This window comes from Prinia subflava, chromosome 3, assembly GCF_021018805.1.
Source record: "Prinia subflava isolate CZ2003 ecotype Zambia chromosome 3, Cam_Psub_1.2, whole genome shotgun sequence".
Taxonomy (NCBI): Eukaryota; Metazoa; Chordata; class Aves; order Passeriformes; family Cisticolidae; genus Prinia; species Prinia subflava.
Window position 1 is genome coordinate 41200371 of NC_086249.1, and position 25289 is coordinate 41225659.

At 37.9% G+C, this 25289-nt stretch overlaps 1 long non-coding RNA gene across 1 annotated transcript; it reads right to left on the bottom strand.

Annotated features, from left to right (window-relative positions):
- Nucleotides 1–16485: 16485 nt before the first annotated feature.
- On the bottom strand, nt 16486–18068 carry LOC134549219 (uncharacterized). Its single transcript, XR_010080028.1, has 2 exons — nt 17870–18068; nt 16486–16895 (listed from the first exon to the last, which is right to left on the bottom strand). It is a non-coding gene; the product is annotated as an uncharacterized LOC134549219 (long non-coding RNA).
- Nucleotides 18069–25289: the final 7221 nt, after the last annotated feature.

Consider the following 25289-nt stretch of genomic DNA (forward strand, 5'->3'; position numbering starts at 1 on the left):
ACTTTTGAAAAGGAGCTGCTTTCCAAAACAATTTAGAGTGTGAAATTCTTCACCAACTATTGACACTTTTGAAGTAAAGCCTGAAATAATATATTTTTCCAAGTGGGTCTTGTCAATCAGAAGAGGGCTGGAGTATCACAGTAGCTCAGGCAGGATTTGATGAGGAGAGGGAGGGATAGATGTCAGTTCATCCTCAGGTAGGGAATCAACCCGTGTGTGTCCCAAGTCCCTAAGGGATATGTGAGGGAGATAAACAGGAAACACCAGGGAAAACCTCAGGTCATTCAAAGAGGAGAAATGAAGTGGGAAGACTTTAGTCTTCACAGGCAGTGTCTCAAATTTTTGCTGCAAAGGAATAGTTTTTTCACCTTCTAGATACTATTTTTTGTGAGGCACTGGCCATACGAGGTTGTTGAGCAGCGTCTGCTGGGTTCTACAGCTCCTGTTACAACCCCAGTCAGATCCCTTGGGGATTTTTCTGAGTGAGGCTATGGATGCCATCCTCTCTCACAGTCCATTCCTAGGTTAGGGGTGAAAGGCAAAGCTGCTGCTGTAACAACTGCTGCTCCTTACGTTGTCTTCTGGTGGTCCTTCCACTCAGCCATCCCAGGACAACGAGCTGCAGCAAGTAGAACTAATTCCATTGCATTCGATTAAAGATTTATCCACATTATTGCTGAAAGTAAAATTCTGATTAATTAAGAAGACATTCAACCCTCAGTCTATCATGGTAATCTTAGAGATTTCAGTCTAACTGTCTAATACTATCAGTGCATGCATAAATAGTAAGTATTATTTTTAGATGCTGAGCAGGAAATAATTTTATTTCCAAATTATTTAAAACATAAGGTCTAGAGAAATGCTCGTTAATAATATCTCTAGTGATGCTAATTTGGCTATTCTTAGCTACCATGAGGTTGGGTACTGCTGTCAGGTTTATCAGGTAAAAGACAAACAAAATGATCACAGATATCAATCCTAAATATTGCTAAAAACACCTAAGGCAATATACAGGCAGTAAAGATTTGTGTCTGACAGAGCAGACTCTTTTAATTAGCAGTGTTTTAATGGAGTAATGGAGACCCTTGTGGTAACATGGTTTAAGGTAAAATAAGATCAAAGTATAATATTCCACAGTCATCATAGATTGTGTCAGGGATGCACAGACAACTAAATCAACATACACAGAGGAAAAAGAATGAAAGTCGGAGACTCTGAGAGAAACTGAACAGCCAGGAAATGGAGAAGGCAACTAAATGTAGCTGTCAGTCTTCTCATCTTCCCCCAGAGAGAGAACTTAAATTTCTAAAACTGGACTCAGCCTTTAGAAATCTAAATACAAAATTGAAATCAGACCAACATGCTATCCCTCTGGACAGTTCCAGGCACCTCCAGTTCTACTTCACCAAACCAGAATTAGCCCAAAATTTGTCAAAAACTTGACCTTTAAAAGACTTCAGCCAGTCTAAAAGACAATGATCTGGGGTGATTCAAAATTAAATACCTTTAAGAGTTGCTATTTTAGAATTGCTTGTTAAAAAATGTAAGGCAAAAGCTCTGGGCTGGTGTAGATTGATGTTTTCTGTAATTTTAAAACTCTCAGGATTATCAGCTCAGTCCTTTGATAATAAATAGAGCCACTGTAATCTATAGGGTAACCATGTTTGTGGGGGGAAATTAATGAGGTCTAGAAGAGAATAGGGCAACTGGCCAATAACTTTTTCTGCTTGTCCATGTGTGTAGTTACATTTTGAAGATTTAGGTGCAATCAAAGTGAAATAAATTCACATGTAGCTTTACAGGCAAATTTTGATAAAAAGGTGCTGTTACCATTAATGGCCATAAAGGAATCAAAGAAAAATCTCAAGATTACATTCAAACCATTGTTGATAGAAAGGAAATTGGTATTAAATTAATTCACATGCTCTTAGATAGTAACAAAGCAAAATCTAATTTGCCATGAAAGGGAAATTCAGGGTCCTCTGTTTTTAAGAACTAATTAATTTTGCTTTAGTATACAGAAGTTTAGTGTAAAATATCCCTTGAAAATTTATGAGAAAGGCTGTTTTACATAAACAGAATTATACTTCATTAAATCTTTAAAGAACTGTAACTCATGCATAGTTTAAGTTTGTTAATAGAAATAAAGGAAGTTATCATGTAAAAATAGCATTTCTTTAAGATTAACAATTACGTGATGATATTGCAGCAGATAGTGGCATTAAAACTTGTCTTTTCTTTCTTTCTTTTTGGTTGATGTAGGCCTAGGTGAAACTGCCTCCAAACAATTCTTGGTTTTTTCCCCTCAGCATAATTATACCAAGGTTATTACATTAAGAATTATCCAGACAATAGAAAGCCCACTTCTAAGTTCAGGAAAAAAAAGTACCTTTTTTTTTGTTGGTGGTGGTGGGGTTCTTTATACTCTGGAGTGTCATTGTGGAAGGAATCAGATATTAAGAAGACATGTGAAACTTCCATGGACCCAGAAGCTGTCACAGAAGCTAGTTTCAACCATTTTTCAATCTTGTTAATTCCACTATTATCAGAGAAGAGGAAGATCTTCTCTCTCATTTGTCAGCTTCCTTTTAAAGTATTTCTCATTCTTTAATTAAATTTCCGTTATACAAGGTCTCTCACAGTGATGTCAAAATTTCCATGATAAATCAAGGTTTCCCTGTAAAGCCAGGAGACAAACACTCGTTTCTCAGTCTGTAGCACTGCTGTCTGGTGTGATGGTAACATCTCACTTTTCTAAGTGGCAAGTTATTTTGAGAGTTGAGGAATAATCAATGTCAAGGTTGCAGAGAAAGATTCAGCTAAACTTTTTTTTTTTGGTCACTCTGAGTCTGCCTGTATTTGTCCTCTGTGGAATCTCACAGTTCTCCTATCCCCTTTGGAGCTGAAGCACTCTATCATCCATGACTAACCCAAAAGGACTGGGTGAGTCTGAGTCAGTAACCTGTGAAGTGTCACACAATGAAACAGGTCCTGTCTCTCCTCTTCCTCTCTGCCTGTGCCTCATGCATTCGTGCAGTGTAGCACTTGGCTTTCCTGCTCTGACTCTCATGTTCCCCAGAGGATCTCTTAGCTCTGCAGTTCCTTTCTTTCCTCTCTCCCTCCCTCTGCTCAATCACATGCTATAAGGTGCCAGACACATCCCACACCATACCCCAATCTGTACTGCTGTCTCATGCACAGGAGAAAATACTTAAGGAGTGTACAAAGATGTGAATCCTTGTTAAAAAACAAAATGTTATTTACTTTGCAGAAGAAATAAAGCTCTTAGAAACATTTTTTTAACAGTCTAAAGATATGTTTACTTTAAGACATAAAATTTTGTGACAGTCACCCATGAAGCCTCAGTTTTATCCGAATACATCAAGAGATGTTGACTATGTCTCAGTTTTGTCCTTGCAAATTTATTTTTGCCTCTGGCTTACAGGGCCCCCTTTTTTTGCCTTGCTGTCATTCTTTCAGCCTGTGTTCCCAAGCTGTGACTCTTGTGGCCTTGTCTTCCCAGCAAGAGTCTTCAGGACCTATGGCTGTGGTCACTGACCCTTAACAGCTTGTATGTCTGTAAGAGTAGCTACAGTGAATTTCTGTTCTGCCTCTCTCCTCAGGCACAGTGCTGCCAGATGCCTGAATATAGCAAACATCCCATTAACCAAGAAAAACACATAATCTCTCTCGGAACAGCACTAAATTTAACATGGTCATTAAAAAAAATGCTGCTAGGGATTCATTTCATAGACCTGCTACTATTCTGCAGCCTACAAAATAAAAGACTAGCATGCCATCTTAATTACACCAAATAATTATGAGTTGCAATCAGAGACTCTTAAGATACATTTACTCCAGAAACTGAGGGGAGCATATGAAAAGGGGAGGGAATTAAAATGAAGTTGATAATAAAGCTGAGATTTTCCTTACTATGCATGTTACCATGTCAACCTGAGTTATGCAGCATCACATTTGAGATCTATTCAAGACCCCTTCAAAAGCTTAGCAGCTAACCAGGATATTATAGATGGATTTTCAGCTGATTTTGACATCTTTTGCATGATAAATGCTACTTAACTACATTCTTTTTCTGGTTTAATATCAAATACAACTGAGCAAATGTTTAATTATATCCATGCAGATGGTTTATTATGTAAGAGATAATTACTTGTCCCACTTTTAAAGTACTAAACCATGCAGAAAACATGGGCACAATCATTTTAAGACAGCAAGTAACTTAATATAAAGTATTATTTCTTGCACATAGTAGAGAAAAACATGAAACCTCAATATCCTGTATGTCTATAAGTCTCAGATGGTTTAACGGGGATTCTTTTACGTTGCTATGTGAATATTTCCCCTGTTTTAGCTGCCTTCTTAATGTCAGCATAGCTTTTCACTGCTGTCTGACAGTGGCCTAAAGCCTTTCATTGAAAATTGAAGCAATGTTAAGTTTGACAGCCAATCTTTTAGAAAATGCATCTTTCTTTATTTTTATGTACTTAAATATATATAATGTTCTTTATAACTTAAAATACCTTACATATGTTATGAGAAGTATTAGTTACAGTTTCAGCATGGATTTGAGCATTATATAAGCTGGTACAAAACAAAAGTTGGTAGATAGATGCTATTAAAGAATTACAACTTTTTTTACCTGTTTCCCACCTTAGTTGAACTATTTAAATGTTTTGAGGAACAAAAGATGCAAAAAAAAAGGCTTAAAAGCAAAATAAAAGTGTCAGCCTGAAACTGTTTAAATTTGCACTCTTAGTAAAGAAACTGGACTTCTTTTAGTAAATCACAGTATTAAACCTGCAAAAGGGAATAACTTCAGAAGTGATAAATCCATTGCACAATATTATGATAATCACTTTGCTAGATGAATGTCACCAATAATGTAAAAGTGATTGAACACAATTTACCATCAGATGCAGAAAGTTCCCTCACTCTTAAGACAGATGCTGAAATAATTGTTCTCAGAGCAGCAGGGCAAATGGAGTTTAGCCAGTTGCACATCTTGCCTATTTTTTTTCTTCGATGTCCAACAGTGAGAGAGTTTCTTAATCTTTTCCTCAGCACAAACACAAATACCCTTTCTCTCTCGTCAGGTGTCTTATTTCATAACATTTTCAAGAATTCAAAATAGTTTAGTTCTCTCCTCTTCTCCAGTCTGATTACAGTTTCCAGTGCCTGCAGATGATCACGAGGCTGTTGAGGAATATGACTTGCTCAACAAGGGCAGCAAGCTGGCAGGGATCCTTCAGAAAGTGCAAAGAGTCTCTGTGGGAAAAAGGATGGTTCCCATCTTATCACTGCCAAAGACATGCTGAAAGTTCAGGTAGGTGCCCAGTTTGATAGTGTTTGCTCCTTGCTTTAGAGGAAACTAATTTTTAATTGAGGATCATTAAATTTTATGAGTTTCATATCTTCAGCTAAACCACTACAGAAAATCTTTGTCTTAGCAAATGTCTGCCAGGCAGATCCATTTATGCAATTCTTTATGTTCCTTGGGCAGCTCAGCAGATTCCCCAAACATCCATAACCTCAGTAAGAAAATTTTCTTCCTATGCTACTTCATATTCCAGAATGAAGATAGGAATACAGAATAATCAACATTCCCCACTAGCTCACTCAAGTTATGTTACATTTGCACACAGAAAACATGCAGGAGCGCAACCATACTGCCTACTTGGTCAAACATGTAATTCCTGGGCTGTGGTTTCCAGGGATCCCATCTTTTATCTAATCCCTAATGATGCTGGATAACAGAAACAGTCCAGCAGAAAATGGGTATCTGAACCCAGGATTACATATACTGCTTTCTGTTTTCTCCCTTTCCATTGGCAAAAAAAAAGAGGGAGCAAGAGAGTGAAAGAAGCAGAGGGCAAAGGTGGATTAGAAAGAAAAAAAAATCAGAACAATAATTACTTTTCGTTAGTGTGAATAGTTTTGAAAAATGTACCTATAGCAAAAGCTGTGCTTTTGTCGGGCTTATGAGAAAAAATGATATTGTTAGAAGTTGATAGCTTTATTTTGCAAGGGACTGAAGTGACCCTTTACAAACGAAAGCTGAACTCCGTATTAAGATGAACCCTTGAATATCTGGTTTGAAAAATGCTCTTTCCCTTCTTTTCTCATTAAACAGGGATTGCTTTATTGTTGCTGGGCATACACAGTGAGCCCTTCAGTTTCCCCACGGCCACATATTGTATAGTGCAAAGCTGGAAGAATTGCCCTAGATTCTGCACCTTTTCTGCCGTTCTGTCTGTGTAAGAAGCCATGAAAACTGAAAAAAGAAATGTTGTAATAGTGATTTTCCTGAACTCCCTGCAGAGTTTTTTGTGTTCATACTTTTTCATTCTCAAGCTAGAGAGGAAACACAAAGCTTCAGCGTGAGAAAGCACAAAGCTGGGTAAAGAAAAAAGAGGAAACAAAGTAAAGATGGGCTTTAAAACATATGCTGCATATTTTAGTATTATAACTGTGTGTGATGATAATATGCCTGTAAAAAGCCTCTGGTCTAATCAGTAGAAATGTGTGCTCTTATGTGTATTCGGTAGATAAAGAGTCCTGGCATGTTTTCCCACAAATAGGATTGAGGAGACAAAAGCAGAACAGGTATATTCCTGAATTTATGAAAATTTAGATATGTGCATGTGCTGAGAACTGAGGAACTGCACAGCTCTATGGCAAAGAGGGGGTGATTGCCATGTGGGGGCTGAGAGGAAGAAACAGGCTGCTGTGTTGAAAACTGAGGGGGAGAGTGGTTATATAAAGATGAAAGATGATACAAGCCTGATATAAGAAGATATACTTTGGGAAGCATCAGTGATAATGAGGCATAAACAGGAAAAGGAAAGGGTATATGTGTACACCCCTGTGCATACATCAGACACAATGCAAAATAAGACAGGGGAAGTTAACTATTTAATATTTGTGCAGATCATATTTGTACAACATAAGAATGTTGTGCATCCTAGCCTCTCCATCCTTTTTATTGTAAGTCTCTTATATGTTTTTTTTTCTCTCTTGGATACAAGCATGAGCTCAAATTCAAAGGAAAGCAAATTGCCTTGTTTGGGTTGTGTTGTTTTGTTTTTAAAATGAAATACGATACAGGAAACTTAAAAGGAATTTAGTCTATACCAAGCAACCATAAATCTACCCTTCAGAGAGCCAGGGTCAAACCTATACCTGTATAATATATGTAAGACACCTGCTGTTTGAGAGGTACAGCCCAATGGTCTCTAGGCTTTCATTTGAAAATGTTTGCCACGGTGTGATTTGTGCACTACTTGCAAGCATATGCTTCCTATATTAGCAGTGCTAAAGAAAACACTGCCATTTATTTTATTATTCAGTACATTGCAGTGGGGGCCCTTTGCATGTGACTGTAATACAAATGGTATATAAATAACCCCTAAAAATAGAGGGGGGTTGTAATGGGCCACTGGTATAAGATTTTCTTTTATCTTCTTAGTCTCAGGTTATGTTGTGCTCAGGGAGTTCTTATTCTCACAAGTATTAGGTTATGTGTCGAGTGTTAAGGCATTTATAAAATTAACAGTTCTATTATAGCAACAACTGGAAACTGGCATCAGTTGTTAATCAGACCAGTAGCCTGTGGAAATGAGAAATGTGTGATAATGGGAAAAGGGGCTATGTGTGCACATTGATCTCTGCCTCTCCCTCCTAAGCACTGTGGAGAGCCAATTGCCACAGAATGCCCAGGCTTTAACAGAGGGAACACAGCTGTGTCTTGTCACAAAGAAAAACCCTTTACCCTTCTGGCCACGCAGTTCTGAGCTGAAGGACTCAGTACAGAATGACAATACCAGGTCTGCCTCAAGAAATGAGAGACAGCATCTTCTCAGCTTAGTATCTACCCTAGATCTTCCTAGAGCTTTAATCCTAAAGCTTGTCCTTCACCCTGGTGTGCTTCTGTGGTCATCAGATACTGTCTAATTGTCTCTTTTGCTTTTATTATCCTGGTAGAATATATTCATGAACAGTACATTCAATGTATCCTTGATGGCAGGCTCAGAGTCTCTGCTGCCTTCTTTGGAGACACAAATTCCCAATAAAATACAATAAAATGAAGAACTGTGACGATAGCCTCTGAATATTGTCTTACTTTCCCCAAAAGGGACAAATGAAAACTAAATAGGAAATGAAAGTTTCGCTCCTCAGGGTTGTGGTTACAGTCCTTGGTTATGAAATTTCAAGGGCTGGAAGTATGTGTCTGCAATTGCATTCCAGACCTCTATGAAGTGTCTTCTGAAATCTTTGTTGAATGTTTTCTTTCTAAGATTGGATTTGAAAAAGATGTGAGGAGATACATTTTATGTTTATGTTTCATGTTTTATCTTAACTGCAGCAGGAAAAAGCCATCATCAGACTGAAGATGTTTGGAAAGTAATATTTCTGCTGCTCATATTAATTGTAAAATAAAACCAAGTCAATTCTCCTTAGATTTGAAGCATCGTTCTCAGTAATTACAGATATTGAACTTTGACTTTCAGCATGTGATAGAAAGACTGCTTAGGTGGGAAATCTGTAAAACAAAAAGGTTTGTTTTCTAAAAATAAACAAAGAAGCCATTTCTAAATAATGAAAAAGACAAATAGAGAACAAACATTAGAGGGTTAAGATGAAGAAGACATCCAAAAGTAGAGCTGAGCATGGATGAGATAGTGCCCTGTCTAATGCAGGAAAGATAATGCAATTATTAAAAACAAGCCAGAATTATGACTTAGAGGAACATTTGCCTATATGCTAGTTGAAGTATATACTGAAGCCTGCTAGAAATCAGTAAACCTAATTACTTACTTAAATCTTTGCCTTTAATTAAACTGTACACAGAATTTTACTTTGTTCAGAAATAATATAGTGTGTATGCCTAATAGCTTTAAGAAAGTGCTAGGGATTGAAGAAAAAAGGGTAATTACATAAGGAAAGATTGTATGTGCTGCTCAAAACTGTGAGAACAGCTCTGATGAATGAACTCAGCTTCTCTAAAGCATAGCCAAGTTTGCAGAGCTGAAAAGCTGTGTTGAGCTGTTCATCTTAGGTTTGCACATTTATATTAAGGGAAATCCCACCCTGATTCAGCACATTGCTAACAGTAGCAAAATTCTTAATAAAATTTCAAGGGTTGCAGGAGCAGTAGACCTTTGGCATATGAAAGAAAGCTGAGGATGGATATAACTAAATGTAGTTTAACTCGACACTCAGTTCAGATCAAAAAGCATCCATTTTATTATACATATGTATTATGAACCCAGGGGCCTTTAAAGTCACTGGACTGCAGATGTTTTTATTTAGAGGCACAAACCTGTACCACTTTTACTCTGAACACAGTTTGGGACCCAGTGCAAAAAACACCTGAGTACACAATTAATCACTGAGACCCAATGGAGCTTTGTATTAGTAAAGTAATATTATTGCAGGTGTGTATGCCAAAGACAAATACTTTCTGTGGAATTATACATATTAAAGTGTGTGGATGCCTCATCAAGGTACAAAACCTATGAAGCAGGCTCTGTGGGACCAAAGCACACATATTTTCTGCAGTAGAGGGTGGAGCAGTGGAGGGGAAGTTCTTCTGTTGGTAGTTTGTTGCCAGTAACACAATTGTGAGTTTGCCATCAGTTGACTGAATAACTGGTAAAGTTTAGTATCTTTGGCTGTACCTGCATTGCTAAATGCGTTTCCTACAGGGACAAGCCTGCTATACCAGATGCAGGATGGCTCCTGTCCACACTGGGACTTCCCCTACCTGAACAAGCTGGCTGCATCCAAACCTGCCCTGGGCTTTCTCCTCAAGGACCTACATGGTGCCCTGGCTTCTGAGAAACATAACTGGCTTTTAATAGCTTCCATATTCTAGTACAAATTGAAAAAAAAAAAAGTTTCAGCCTATCAAGATCCATATTTTATAACATGAAACAGAAAGAATGTATTACTGTTTTTTGGGGAGACATGTAAGACTGCTTGAGACTGCAAAGCCCACCGAGAGTGGGTTACAAGAACGTAATGCAGGAGTTAATAGCTTGTGTAGGGTCATATCATCTTTGGAGAACACTTCTTGCACTGAATTATCCCCAGAACTGCACCTAGACTTTATTTTGTGGGGAACTAAATGTTTCAGTCCAAAGGAGTGCTTACCCTGAACCAGTGCATACAATATGGATGATCAGGGAGCCAAGACCCAGAAGACAACTGGAGGAATAAGATATTTGGTAGTTCTGAGGTACCCCTGAGAAAAGGTTATGAATACACAATTCCCCATTAACCATTCAGAGACCCTAATAGCTTTCTGAAAAAATATAAACAAGTCACCTGTGAAAAATGACAATATGAATCTTATTGCTTTTCCTCATTTCACTATTGCCATATAAAATGCTTTTTGTTTGACAATCTCTCTCTTATGGTATCCCTCTAGTATTAAAAGTAAATGCATTTAAAAATTATATTGCCATATCCTCTTATTATAGGCTCAGGCTGACTTTTCACAAGAAATACAATTTCAAAGAAACCTAATTCAGTGCCTTGCTCTAAATTAATTAAAATTGTTTGTGACTTTCCTTTAGCATCACTCAGGTCATTGGAATCAACCACTTAAATAGCACAGGGGTTACAGGTTTCAGCTTCACCAATCCTGTAATTATGAAAGGCAGTGTTTTAGCTCCTGTTTTGAGAAGTAAAAAAATTTAATTAATTAATACGTATGAGGAGCACAGAAAGCTATGAGGTAGGAGGTTCACCCCTGACTTAATTCAAAGCTGTAGGAGACCCAAGAAGAACAGTCATAAGAAGGTAAAGTTTTAAAAAGTTGTTTGTGCTCTAAGCATCTGAACCCTTTCACATGGGCCTGTGTTTCCCATAAAGCACACATGGGGAAGAAGGAATATCAAAACAGGCTGCAAAGCTGGGTGAAATGAATGTTGCCCAAGGTTTCTAGATCTCAGCTGGTTTTAGGGGTGAGTGCTGCTGAGTGTTTCACCTGTGAAGACAGATGCTCCTGGACATGCAATGACACAGAGTATTGTGAATATGCACAGAAAGCACTGCATGCCAAAAAGAAAGGATATCAGTCAACTTCAGGTGCCTCAGTCCTTAGCAGAGAGCTGTGCAGGAAGTTGCTGGCATAAGACTTTCATGCTATCCTCCATATATTCAATGAAAGGAGAAAATTGACTAAAAAATCATTGTTATCTGTGAGAAAATGAGCAGCAGGTTGCAGCAGAATATAGCAGATTTCAATCTACCAGCACACTACAAAATAAATTGTATTAAGATGCCTTTAATTGCATAACAGGTGCAGGAACACTGTATTCTTCAATACTCTATTTCACCATTATGCAAAAAAAAAAAAAAAAAGAAATTGAAGAACAAGTCTTCAGGCTCAGCAGAATTTAAATATTAATATTTCCTGTAGAACTGTGTTCTTATTAAAGATACATCTTTACAAATTAGGTTTTGTGAATGAAGAGCAAATTCAATTCACATATTCAAAGTTACTTAAAATTTATTTCCTAATGGAAGCTCTTATTGTAAAATTGACATTTTTTAGCAGAACAAGGCCTCATCAAAGAGTAAAAAGTAATTTGGTTTATAAAGGCAAGTTCTACTATAGTTACTCCAGAAATCATCAAAAACTAGGAGAGCATTATACAAAATTATCATATTTAGAAAATAAAATGTATGGGGTTAGAAAGCTAGATGATACTGGGAAAAGTTTCAAGAGGTAATTGGTTTGTTTCAATAGAGCTCTAAAATAAGTTCCATTAGCTCAAACAATATTTGTAGAAAACAACATCAACCGAAATCAGTTTCATGGCAAAATCATTACATATTACACAGCACCTTGGGAACCTCCGTGCTGTTAAGCACTGTTTGAAAATTGTGCTTTCCATCAACTTCATCTCAGATAAATGAAGCTGTTCTTGAACAACTTAGAAAATAATTTGAAGAGTTGGTTGTTCATGTCAGATCTCCATAGGGAAAAAAAAATTCTTTACTGGGTTGTGCAACATAGTCAGGGGCTTTGCAGTCCCAAAATCAAGAATGGGTCAAGAATAAAATGGGGTAATAAAGAATTACATGGTATATGATAGTGCTCAACCTCCAACCTTGTGACCAGGTGTGACACCAGCAAAATACCTGTATTCCAGATGAATCCAGAATTGCAAAAGGCAGAGTAAATTAGATGCCTCAAGATACTGCTTCTCAGGTGAATGACAGCAGGCTTGGATAACAGATAAGATTGTGCTTTAGATTAGCAGAACCCCTACATTTCTCGTGTTCCTCCACTGCAGTGTTCCTAAGCAAGAGATCAGCTTTGTTCTCAGTAACTCTGAACTGTCATGATGTGACCCTCATAGAGGAAGGAACAATTTCAGCTTTGTAAAGGAAGATCTGTAAACAATGAGTAGCATAACATTGTTCCATGATATATTTTCAGTATAACACAGTAAAAGCTTTCTGAATCGTACACAACAATCTGGTTGAGCTTCACCAGTCTGAATTTGGCCCGTTGCTTTTGTCTAATACCCTGTACAGGTTGACCAGCACAGAAAAATACCTGGATAATTAATTAATATTTGGATAGCATTTGTACATTCCAAATTCATTGGTTGTATAAAACAATTTAAATTTCATGTTTAATGCAACAGGCTAATTGTCTGAGTTGGCTATAAATTACAAAAATCTTAATATTTTAATAATTATTTCAACACGATTGTATGTCTCATTTTCTTCACACAAATCTTTAAAAAAGGTATGAGAAGAGACTTATTTATATACTTAAAGAAAAAAAAAAAAAAGGAAGAATGTGTCCATTCAATTGGGTTCATGAATTTAATTAAACTGATTTTAAAACACAGATAAAGCTCACATTAGCCTTCCATGCTGTATTCCAGACAGAATCTAGATTGTCTTCTATGCTGTTCTGATGCACACGATGATTCCCACAGGATTCCATAGTGACAACACTGTGTGTATTTGTAGACTATCTACAGATTCCATTTTGGTGGCTTCTAGAAGAATCTGTCTCTAACTGTGCATGAATCTGCCAATCCCTCACATCACTGACAGTCCACAGGCAATCTAGTGAGCTGAATTAATTAGAAAATGTTTGTGTTTTTTTTTAAATTCTTCATTAGGATACTAAGTCATTTTGGATGCTCTTAGGCATCATGCCTGATTGCTCTTAGGCATGTCACAGTATTCTCAGACAAAAGAGACAAGGTTTTCAGCACTGTGAGATGAAATCTGTCCTCGTATTTATCAGTCAGTTAAAACTTCTGTGTGATTATTTGCTTCACTCAATACACTTTAATAAGTTAATTTTGTTAGTGTCTTTTTTACATCCACTTCTCATTCTGACAATGCCCAAGAACTACGTGGCATTGTTTCAAAGTAATATTGGGCTTGGCGTGTCAAACTGATTCGTGGTTGTTACTACAATTTTATATTCCAGCACTGTGAGCTCAATTGTTTTCCAGTACATTGCATGTATTATTTTACAGCAAAGCTTTAGGGACTTTTTTGCTGCTGAAAGCCTCTTGCAAATTCATTCTGTTTTACTGGATGACAGTATATCAGCAGGGGATGACTAGAAACCAGCAATAAGAGAAAAAAGTTTCCCTCTTGGAGACTCAGACTCAGCTGGAATGCAGACTTCCCTTTGGATGGGGAAGAATTTTTAATTATGTAGAAAGAATAACTGTAAAAATAAGAAAATGTAGATAATTAATGACTGGCTTCACCTAACAATGGCAAGCATTCATCTGATTATTTTCAATCAGAAATTAATTATAACAATATTCAGAGTATGAGCAATAAACTACTTCTTCAGGTACTCTTTTCTGTTTCCTACAATAAAACTCCTAATGTGACTGTGTCACTTAAACTTTTGTAAAGGGAAGAAAATCCTCTGAGTCTTCTTATGCATATTCTGATCAGCTCATGGAAATGTCAGTATCTTCACACAAGTAACTGGTGTGTGAAAGTCTTCAGCATTCAAAGGAAAAGGGAAGAAAAAAGCCTGGATAGTCTGCCTTCCCTGTAATCGCGTGGGTTTGTAATCAAATGGTTCTACTGCAATTTATAGAAGTTGAAGAGTAAGTCCAGAACAGAAGTTAATCAAAGAAATGGGACAGCAGCTGTTAGAAGTGGCCTTCTTTGACACAGGGTGCACTGTTGGCTTTTGGTCATCTAGTCCATTAAAGAAAGCCACCATGCCCTTCTCTGGAAAGCTGTTGGTCCCCAGCCTGTGTTGGTGCCTGCAGATTTTCTATTACAGAAGTTCAAGTGTGATTTTTGTTTGTTTGTTGTTTTGGTTTGGTTTGGTTTGGTTTGGTTTTGTTATGTTATGGGATTTTTGGTTGGTTGGTTTTTTGTTTGGATTTTTTTTAATTTTTGAGGTTTCTGAGGTTCTTAAAAATCCATAAGTCAACCTGTATTCAATGCTAAACTCACTGATTTTTTTATAGATTAAAAAATAAGTTAAAAGCAGTTAAAAGGTATTTTCCTCAGATGGAAAAATTTCTTCACTGAAAGGCTTTCTGCTAACCAGAGTAATGTCTGAATGCAACTGGTGATCATAACAAAAAACTATTGGTTAGAGAATTATTTTCAAGAAACAGAAGATCAGTAACTCCGAAACAATACTTTACTTCATCCTCAGACCCACCATTTTGCTTTGACAGAGCAGCAGTGTAAAGATTTAATTTTAGGAGGAAATGTAGGGCTGAATGAATCTTCTCAATTTTTTTTTCAAGTTTCAGCCTTCTTAGATCAAACATTTTCATACTGAAAGCAGACATACTTATGAGCCTGATATCTCTGTGATACTTATCTTTATTTACAGCCTGTAGGTATGGGCAGCTACAATCATTTCAGGAAAAAAAAAGTTACTGGTAACTTTATCGTGATTATGCAGTTATTACTGGTAAAATATTTTTAGGTTCTCCATGGACCTAAATGGACATGGACAAATGATGGACAAATGATGGTAGTCTAAACAGCCTTTAATCTTCTAATTGGCAAGAATTATCCTTCACTGGAAACAGACAGGGTTCTTTATTCTGCCTGGATTTTTTTTTAAAAAGGAAATTATCTTATTATTGCTATTATGACTTGCAGCAGAGTTTCTCTGATGGTAAGGGTAATCAAGGTGATGGAAACCCACACACTTGATCCTCACTCAGTATATTAAAAGATGTGGAGAGGCAAGTCCTGAGCTCCTTAGATTAGATAAACTTCAACTGAAAAAAAGGCACCTTAATAGTAATTTACACTTAAGATTAAATTAGACACATAGTAGCCATTTTAAAAACTGACTTTCAGCTTATATTTATGTTTATTATAATTATGTTGGCCATATATAAACTGAGTGAAAAAAGATCACATTTTACCCTGCCCAGATAACCAGATATTTAACAAACATATTTAGATCACAGGTTAGGAATTTAATGTCACAAATTTCTAAATTTACTTTACCCTGATAAACTCTCTCTGTGTAAGATGCATATTTGCATATTTCAAACACTAACTGGGAAAATAAAATACTCCTTAAAGTGATAGATAAATTCCCTGAGGAGAACAAAGGGATGAGGAAGGTCCTTGAAAGACACCGCTGAGGTATTTTCAAACGACAGGAACTGTTGGCAGCACCAGGACAAGCAGAAGTAACTGATCTTGTAACCTTTTATTAATGCTTACATTTCTGTACCTCAATCAAGCCTTTGGACAGAGACTGCATGATTTTGTTAGGTTTTGCTTGTTATTTCACTTTTACTGATTTCCTATTGTTAAGTAATCCAGAGCAAACCATACACACTATGTTAGAAATAATGTCTGTGGTCCATCCTGTGCATACCACAGCAAGGAAAGAACTCTGGTGGAGATGGTCTAAACCATACAGAACATCATCTCACCTTCTCCTAAGAACCTCTGGGTTGTATGAGTCAATTCCTGTGGCTGTCCTGACTATGGACATCTGGGCTGTGATTGATAGATGGAAGCTGAATCTAATGGACAATTGCCTTTCCATTCCAGTTAGCTAGACGGCCTTTACTTCCCGAGTCATTTACCTTCCATACAATTTTTCATTCCACACATCCTTACACACATTGATGGTTGTTAATTTCAGGCACTCAGCTGAGTTTTCTCAAAGGTGAGAGGGAAATGTCACTGAAAATGCACTTGCCTCAAAAATGGAATCATTTTCTAGGAGCAATTCTCTTGCTTTCTTGGTCTTGAGAGGGCATCTTAAGAACATTTTCTCAACTTCAGGATAGGTCTTAACTCTTATAGGCTTATAATTGGATAATTTCCTGAACATGAGGGAAAAAAACCCAAACCACACCCCACACCCCCCTCGGCAACAGATTGTCTAAGTCTTTCTAAGATTTTTGGAGCTCACTGAAGTAATACTAAAAACATGATTTCATGTAACAGCATTAAAAAAAAAAAAAAAAAAAAAAAAAAAAAAAAAAAAAAAAAAAAAAAAAGAGTCCTGGCCAGTCAGATTTTGTCATCCCTGATAACTGTATCCTCCTGCATGCACGAAGTGCTTTTACTCATAAAAACCTGTCTTAGCAAAGCTCCACTTGCAAATATGGAGCAATGACAAGGTTCTGCTTGGTACTTGTGCGTGTTTTAAAAACTGCCAGAAAGACAGTGGTGGTGAGGGCTGAAGTTAAGACAGTCATTAAGGAAAGTGGGATGCTGGCATGAAAAACTGGTGCAACCTGCACTCACCCACCATCCAAGAAAGGAGTAACTTATGGTCTTTTTAACTACAACTGCTTTGCTCCTGTTGCTGTATCTCCATGGAGCTCAGCTGCAGACTGGCTGGCTGACCTGATGGGAAGAGGCACCTGTGTAAAAAAAAGAAAAATTAGTCACACCCTGACTGTAAAGCCCAGCCAAGATCTTCAGCAAGATCCTCAGGACAACTGAAGTGTGGGACAAACCCACACTCAAAGCATCTCTAAATTCTATTATTCCTTTTTGTTTGTGAATGGAAACCTAGAGGTCACTTAAATCAAATGTGGTTTTAGACTCGTGAAGTAGCAGTGCAAGATATCAACATTTCTTTGACAAGGGTATAGCCAGTGGTTTGCTGCAGTCTTATATTGCCTCTCTTGTTGGCACAAAGCTCCTTTGGCAGCTGTGATGAGTGAAAATTCTCCCTCAGTGGCTGTTGTGTAGTCGTTTCTACTGAGTTTCTGAGCTCTGTATTCTGGTGTGTTTTCCAGCTCATTAGAAAAGGTGATACATAATCCTGGGACACAAGTCTGGCCCTGGTTTCTGGAGACCAAAGCACTGCACAACATAAATATAAAACTGTCAGAGCTGCTTGTGGGAATGCTTCCAGGCAACTCACAGCAAAGTGCCAAGGGACTTGGTCTCAGGCAATATCTATGACAGATCTACATAAACTGGGTGCCATTGTGATGACATGTACAGCCACACAAACAGCATTGTTTCAGAAAAACAATGACCCAGGTTATTTTAAGATTAAGAAAAACTACTCCTGATGAGGGACAGGTTATACACTTGCCAAAATCATGGAATCATAGAATCCTAGAATGACTTGTGTTGGAAGGGACCTTAAAGTTCATCTTGTTCCAATGCCCCTGCCATGGGGCAGGGACAGCTTAACTAGACTAGGCTGATCAAAGCCCCATGCAACCCCATGCAACTTGGGCTTGAAGACCTCCAAGGATGGGGCACCCACAGCTTCTATGTGCAACCAGTGCACCACCCTCACAGTAAAAAATTTCCTCCTAATATCTAAATCTACTCTCTGACAGTTTAAAACCATTACCTCTTCTATCACTACACCTACTTGTGAAAACTCTCTCTCCTGCGCTCTTGCAGGTTCCCTTTATGTTCTGGAAGGCTGCTATAAGGTCTCCCCAGAGCCTTCTGTTGTTCAGGCTGAACAACCCCAGCTGTCTTAGACTGTCTTTTTGTGCACGATGAATAGACCTGGTGTGTTGACACTCGGCAGTGAAGAAGCATAATTGAGACAAAGATCCTGAAGGACCCACATCTGTCAGGAATACCTCTGTGACATGACACAGGCTGCTGGTGGTGGAAGCCAGGCATCAGATGCCTCTCATGAGTCCTTTCACTGCTTTGAAGTGTTTTTGCCTGTAATGACAGGAGGAAAAATCAGTTAAGCACGGGCAAAAGTTTTCAGGCAGGGTGCACAATACTGTAAAATATCTAGAATGAGTTCTGAGTGTCTGAAAAATTCTATTTTGGATATATTTTTTATAACCAGATAGTACTTGAAGAATTACTAAAACACCATTTCCCCCCCTTTATTTGCTTCAGGAGATCAAGGTAATAACTTCATAGTGATACCTTCATTTGATCATTGTTGCAATACTAATAACTTCATTTATTTTCTGGTTAAAATAATCAGAAGAGTTTATATTCCCCTTGAAAGCAAACTCTGTTGTACTAGTTGCTTAATGAATTAACAGCACTCACCATCTTGGCTTCTTCTGGTAGGTAGAAAGCAGCTCAAGTTCTTCCTAAGGAAAACAATCCCATTTCACTACATGTGTCCTTGTTTTGTACCACAGTGGAGGAGCTCAGGCAAAACTGTTGCACTACTTGAAAATTAATATTTATAAAAGTTGTACATTATGACTTCTCAGCATGATCCAGTTAAATTTTTCCAGTTAAGTCAACTTAAATATATTGCTTAGTCTTCTATGTCCTTTACAGACACCCATACATAGTGTTTGCTCTTTACCCTTTTCATTATTAAATCATAAGATTGTAAAACCAGCAGTCGGAAACTTGGTAAAAAAAACAGCCAAATAAATGATGAGTTTGAAAATTCTTTAACCTTCATTTTAAGTGCTCCATATTGCAGTGACAAATCATAATCTGATAGTGGGAGACCTTTCACTGTGTTGGTTTCGGGGTTTTTTTCTTAGAAATCTTGCTTCCTGGAAGTGATTTAAGTTGCATCTTTTCCCTGCCAACACGTGGTAGTTTCAAACCAGCCAGGCTGAAGTGCATGGTAGTTCTGTAGGGAACTCTGCAGTGACAGTCATGGTGTTTTGTTTCCAACAATAAATCCCTGCTAACTCATTACTGGAAGTTTGAAAATGCCTTGAAAGACGACAGGCCTGTGCTTTCATCCTTCCAAAAGTTGGGGGAGAAAGAGTGTGTGCTAACATTACAGTCATGCGATATTTATTTCCCATTTAGCTAAATGCCAATCTTTTAAAAATCCATCTTAAAGACTCATTTCAGCAGCACACATCAAAGGGAGATTCTCAGGTGAGCTGGATGGTGTGGAAAAATAGACAACAAGCAGTGACTTACAGACATGGAGACTGTCCCGCTGCAAAACTACATTTCTGTGTTAAAGGGAGTTCAAGAAAAGTTGAGAGTTTAATCTGCTCTTTGTTCTTCTGGTCTATATTTGCTTTGGAATGGGGAAAAAAGTTGGTTTCACCTTTCAGTTTTATGCAACAGAACAAATTTATAAAAATGTTTACATTTTTTTCCTGAAGGTTTTTGCTCTGACTGTGCCTATTATAAAAGTGTTGCAACAACAAGAGCTTAAAAAAAATGTTCTTGCCCTTAGGTTATGCAAATAGCAGCACTGTGTGCCCTCTGCCAGCACAACTCAGTGACTTTTAAGATGAATAAGAGGGCCTTTACAACTCAGCTGTTTCTCCTTCCTTAATAACTACATTTTCCTAAACATCTCTTTTTTTTTTTTTTTCTGATAAAAAGGTTTAAAAAAACAAAAGAGAAGCAAAGAAGCTGAGGAAAGCATGGACCACAGGCAAAGATAGTTCAGTTTCCAACTCTTTGAAGAAGGAAGCAGAAGGCAGAAAGCAGAACTTTGTCATATAATTTTTTATTTCCCCTGCTTTTCAAAGCACCTTGGCTATTTGATCTCTAGCAGAGAGTCACTGTAGCCATTTTTTGACACCAGAGACTTGTCATTATATACCCCTTTTAGAAATATATTTCACTGCGAATAGCAAGAGAAACTACTGATTGATCTTCAAAACCACTTGCAAGCAAAATGGCAAGCTATCACACCATTTTTCTCCTAGTTTTTCCTTCTGAGGCTCACTTGAATTTTTTGCAATTTTTTGGGATTATGCTCTCCCAAAGAACGTGGTGTTACTTGACCTTTAAATGTCAAAATCCCTTTGAATGGCATTACTGTGAACTCTGGAGCCATACACCACATGTGAATGGCTAATATACATAGGAATCAATAGATATATTTCATGATGCACAGCCAGGCTTATGAATTCATTTTATTATTCCTATCACCTACCCACCCCCATAAAAACAAATTTTCAACTAGCTACTGCTATTTTAAGAAGAGAGTAGGGAGAGAATACACTGGCAGGCTGATTGACATAAGTCAGCCAACTCTTCCAGCTAAAGGTCTGAGTCTGCAAGCTGTTTCTTGTGGGTGGATCTCTGTGCTTAGATTGAGAAGCCTAAAGAATTCAAACTGAAATCAGCTACAGCTAAGTTATAAGCCATAAACTCACACTTAGAAAGATTTTCAAGTGAAGAAACACAGAGTGAAGTCACTTTACATATTGTTATTATTACTATTTTCCATTTGGTTCCAATAAGTTTTAATGTACAAGTGTTCTCCTTATTTTTGTGTGCGTTTCTCCCACTTTGGGCAGTAAGAAGAGGTTTCAGTCTCTACATCTGCCTGGACAAAATCCAAAGTCAGAGGCAAATATCCTATCTCTTTCCTTGAAAAGGTATGGAGAAAGTCAGAGCAGGGGAGCCAGAGATGAGAAGGGAACTGAAAATATTCCCAGTACAGTTGACAGTTTCATTCAGGCTCATGTCCCAAACCCAAGGGTGTTTGTCAATGATTCAGTCATAAGGGTTGTTCTGTACCAATCTCAGCTAGGAAAAAATAGCAGATTTTGTCCACTTCTCATGCCAGTAAAGAAAGGAAGGACTCTTTCCTCCATCAGTTTCTGAAGCAGAATGTGGCAGATTTTGAAACCATTAATTCCAAGTAATGCCTATGGCATTACTATCTCTACAGAAGAGACTATGGATTTCTACTTGTGGCTGTCCTTTTGCCTGCAAATGTGGAGTGCTCTGTTTTACCCTTTGGAGGATCCTTGTCCCTACAGAGAAGACATTTAGCCTTCAGGACGGGAGGATGAAAAACATTATTAACTTGCCATGATTTCTCACACTCAGTCTAGACTGGTGGAAGTGGCTGTCACAAAGAATCAGGATCAGGGCTCTGCTGTGCTGCAGAAGCAGTCCATGCCTTGAGCAGCCTGCAGGAAACTAGGCACTGCAGAAATCTGGGTATTACATCTTTCTGGGTGGCCAACCAATAAACCCAAACAATCCCATTTTTTGGTGTATGAAAAAGATAAGCATGCACAGTTTCCACCATTCATTCACTTTTCTTGTTTCATTTTCTGAGCTAGAGGACTCTTGCAGTATTTAACTGGTAATGCCTGTCATGTTGAGCTGGAGACACCTCTAGAACATGACAGAATTATAATGCTTACAACGCCCACAGGAAACAGTTGTTATCCCACAGACAAGTGAGAAATTGAGTCACTTTATCCTCATCATCTCCTACAGCCCAGCCGAATGTCCTAATTATAACATCATTCCATATTCAGAACTGTCTAAATAAAATGAAGCCTTCAAGGTAAGTACCTCCATATACTGTGTTGTCTTACTGTCTCACATTTGAATTACAGACACCTAGGTTGGGTCACAGACTGCAGGGTGACCTTGGGAAGTGGTGTAGACCAAAGTAAGGGCTGTTCAACATTCACCTAATGAAATGCTTTATCCTGAAGAGAACAGGTCATGGCTGTCACTGGGAACTTTCCACCCAGCCATGCGAAGCTCCCTCCTGTGTGCTCACTAATGCACACGCTGACCCAGCAAGATGTTGGTTTACTGAGCTTTCCTTCTAATCAAAGGAGCTCATTTGATTACTTAATGGCCCTTAGAAAACAAATTTAGAAGTAATCATCTATTCTTAGCTCAACCACTTCTCCTTTTAGAAATGTTTTCCCAAGAGCCCAGCCCAGATGAATGGGATGTCAATGGAGCAGTAGAGCTTGCCTGCAATTTCTATACACCAGCCTGAAGAAGGTACCCAACAGTTAAAGGTACAATACAGCAAGAATGAATACAATACAACAAGAATGAAACCCCTCCTTTTATGAACCCAAAAAAATCCTCTTGCAGTTAGGTGACTGTCACCTGAGAACAAGACTACAGGTATTGCAGATTTTTGTGGTTTGTCATACACTAGCTTCAAGTTTTCTCATGGAATGCACATCTCCTCCAAGTGGGCAGACAGACTGTACATTCACTCCCTACCAAGCATGATTCCACTGGTAATAGTGATGGCAATAGATAATCCCAGAAAGCAATACCTGGATTCCTCCATGCCAAAACCACTGCTGCCAGCAGCTAAAATTGTGCCTTCTACCTGAAAATTCAAAGACAAAACCAAGACTCATATGTATGAGTCATTAAAAGTCATTAAAAACCTTCAGTATGAAGTACTTCTCACAGATGTGTTCATTTTTTAAATTCAAAATAAAATACATATTTTAGAAAAACAAGCATCAACATCTGGTAGTTTATTTTCTTTTTCTTTTTTTTTTTTAATACCAAATAGTGTCTTTATTCCAGAAAAGCTGCATACATATGTTGTCTAGATTGACCTCAATTTCCTTTTTACCAAAAAAATCAAGCATTTTTTCTTGAAAACTATTTGCATTTCTCTGGTTTGTGTTTCCACTACCCAGTCAAGAGTCAGGTGCCACAAAATAACTTTAGATATTGTCACCTTTAATTCTTCCAGCACAGCCTTGGTTTAAAAATGCAGGACAAGATGTATACAAGTAGAAAATGCTTATTTGATAACAGTGTCATACCTGGAGAGAAAATCTTCTGGTATTTCTGTACACACTGAAGGACCCTGAACTTATCAAGGGTCACCAGCCTGACCAATCAGCTCATAGACAAGAGACTTGGTATCACTGCTTTGTTAAAATTGTCAAAATCACAACTTCAAGCTCTTAAATGTCAGTTGTGTTTAAGGTCAATGAAAAAATAGAGGAGGGAGACTCACCTTTATATGTAAAATAATGATTCTTGGGCAACAACAAAGTTAAATAACTAAACTGATAAGAGGCATCACTCCCGTAGATGTACGTAATTGAAATGTTGATTTGCCTGTTTATTTGAGTGGGTGAAAAGGTTACACAAAATCTCTTCATCACTCCTTAATAAGGAAACCTTTTTCTTTCCCTTGATTAAGATTACTCTCCGTGTTTTTATACACATACATTCCAAAATGTGAAACGGAATATTAAAAAAAAAAAAAAAAAGGTCACTAATAACCTATTTTATTTAACCATTTCAGCAGAGCATTTTCTGTTTGTCAAACACCAGAGAATTCTGAATGACTGTGAAAAGCATGTGTGTTGCAATGCACATGCAATGACATCAGTGATGCATTCATTTATTCTCTGTAGAAAACTCCAGTAACAAGAAACCCTCTAATGGCTAAATTGTTCCAAGGATATTTGAGAGTTCTGAAATGGAGCACAGTGCAGAATTTTTTGGTTAAATTACATTTCATCATGAAGTGGCCAAAAAATGAAGCTCTCCCCACTTGGGTTGGATAAGACAAAGCAGAGCTGACAGGAGCTCTCCACCATTCCTGGTCATCATCCTGGACTACTGGCTGGCTGAGGCTTCCTCCCATTCAGCATCTGAGTACTGCAAATCTATTCCTACAATTCTGAACTTTTCCCATGCAACATACAGAGTGTCAGCAGCACATTTCCCTTCTGGAAAATAACTTGTCAGTCCTATATAATTCAGGTCCTCTTTGAATCTACTCTGTAAATTCCTTTGAAAATCTGGCTCTTAGCGTAAAACACATTCTATATTATCTGGATCTTTTTTTTTGGGGGGGGTCAAGAAATCTACTAGATGCTCTTAGGCCATCTTCACATCATTACATGGAGCAACTACCTCAGCTATGATTACACTCCACAGCTCAAAAGAATGCCAAAAGCATGCAGGTTTACTTTAGAATATATCTTTTTTCTTTATATAAGACTATTACTAGTCCATTAAACTTGTTAAACTTTATCTTTACAAGTAAAGAAATTATGGCCTCAGCAAACCTCTTTTGTTCTGTAGCAGAAGTATCTTCCTTGCCTCTGAGCACCATTTTAGATTTAAAATAGTTCCTCAAAGGTATTTTTTAAGTAAACATTTCAAAGCTTTAAAAGGGTAACATTCCTCCTCTCCCCCTCTTTGCACAAATGCTTATTTAAATTTGAAGTTTACATGAATTTTGATTCTTCAGTTTTTTTATAGTCATGCTAAACTTTTCCTCAAAACACCTCAAAACTTGTATGGACCAGTTTTGTCTTTCACTGCATGTGGCGGTGCATTATTTTTAGTTTATTATGATTTCATATTTGTTGTAATAACTCAGCTTTGTGTACCCCATTATCCTTCTTTATGTGCCCTTAATTCAGTTCTATGTACCCCTACCCCCCTCATTAGTATTCCTTTGTCTCCTTCAGTTGCTTTAAGTTATGCGTACATCTGTTATGTTATGTGACTTTCAGTTATCTGTCTATTATCTTTCCCGCCTTATGTAAACCCATCCCACACATCCTGGATTGGTTTCTGTTAGTTTTACCCGCGGATGCAACACCCTAGATACAGACCCTAATTGGTTGTTTCAAATTTACCGCTCCCTTTACCCCTCCCCTAAGCCTGTTGTATAAAACCCACTGCCCGAGCCCTGCTCGGGGCTTCTTGGGGTCTCGCTTTTCAGTTGCTCCTCTCCTTAATAAACCTCTTCAGTTCACCCCAAGACCCGTCTTGCCTCCACTCCATCTCTGCTTCTGAAATAGACACTGCCGAGAACATCGGAGTCCCTGGGTGGGGAGGTGAGAGCTCCCCAGGGGGAAGGTGTCACACCCCTGGCCGCTGTGTGCCCTGGGACTGGAGAGAGTCACACACCGCGACAACTGCATAAACCTGTTATTTAGATTTTAGAGGGGGCCATTTTGAGTTGGGGATTTTTTGGTGGTGGTGGGGTTCTTTTGTTGTTGCATCTCATCAGAGTACTGGCTGAGAAAGCTGCAGGTGCTTTGTTCTCTGTAGTGTTAGCATGTTCTTCTTCCCATTTTCTGTATCTTTGGGCACAGACTGTTCCATCTTTC